The following is a 1,364-nucleotide window of genomic DNA, read 5'->3' as shown; positions in this document are numbered from 1 at the left end:
AATGTTAAATGATAGGAAATGTGTACCTCGAGCTGTATTGTTCTTTTGTTTGTTGTTGTACTTGTTGCACCGATCGACAGAACATGTCAGCTAGTTAGCTAGTAGGTTACCTACCCAGGCTGGCACAGTACAGGTATCAGACAGTAGTAGCTAAAGTTAGCTGTGAAATGGAATGTATTATCTCACTTGTAATTATTATCAGATATAATTTGAAAGGAGGATCTTCCCAGGCAAGATTTAATCAATGTTTTTAGAGGAGGTATTGAGGTGTATTTTTCTAGCTAGCAAACCTAGCTGCCAATTAAACCAAGCTAACTACCAAGCTTGATAGTTATTACCTGTCCCGACGTCATTATGCAGATATTTATAATGGTGTTGTTTCAAATGTTTCTACCTAATGAGAATATTCATATCCAAGCTTGACCACCTGCCTGCTCAACTTCTGACTGCGTTGGCATGACAACGGCAAGGATTTGGCATGATAGCACAAACAGATTGGTACTCAGGCTTGCATCAGACTGAATGGACTGTGCGTTGTTTGGTAGCCTATATTGCTTGCTAAATCCCTGTCAGGATTATAATAGTATATTTGACATAATGTGGTGGTCAAGGTCGACATCTGCTGTTTTATGTGGTTATGGTGTGGTTATTGTGTTGAACAGAACATTCAGAATTCAAGATTCTGATCATCGATTACACAGTCATAACCAACTCAGTGTCCTTGCACTGAGTGCATGGCTACTGATGCGTGGAGAGTTGTTGGTAAAGACATTAGAGGATACTCTCCGTTGCATATTACAGTCTGTATTTTGTTGGGTGATATGATACCACGAAATCCTGTACCTACACACATACATTTCTCTATACTAAACATTGATATGTCTGTCATACAAAACGGGCAACACAATTAAATGCACGGCTGAAGTGTTGGTTCTGCCACCGGGTCTGTAGAACTCATAGAAATACAATTATTATATTTCTATGGTGTAACCTTCTATGATGTACTAAGCTGGAAGAGATGGGTCTCTCATGGGACAGGACAGAGGTGGCTGAGCTGAAAGAGATGGGTCTCTCATGGGACAGGACATAGGTGGCTGAGCTGGAAGAGATGGGTCTCTCATGGGACAGGACAGAGGTGGCTGAGCTGGAAGAGATGGGTCTCTCATGGGACAGGATAGAGGTGGCTGAGCTGGAAGAGATGGGTCTCTTATGGGACAGGACAGTGGTGGCTGAGCTGGACGAGATGGGTCTCTCATGGGACAGGACAGAGGTGCCTGAGCTGGAAGTGATGGGTCTCTCATGGGACAGGACAGTGGTGGCTGAGCTGGACGAGATGGGTCTCTCATGGGACAGGACAGAGGTGG

The sequence above is a fragment of the Salvelinus fontinalis genome, chromosome 18 (genome assembly GCF_029448725.1).
Source record: "Salvelinus fontinalis isolate EN_2023a chromosome 18, ASM2944872v1, whole genome shotgun sequence".
Taxonomy (NCBI): domain Eukaryota; kingdom Metazoa; phylum Chordata; class Actinopteri; order Salmoniformes; family Salmonidae; genus Salvelinus; species Salvelinus fontinalis.
The sequence above is the reverse complement of the archived record's forward strand: the minus strand, read 5'-3'. Positions refer to the sequence as shown.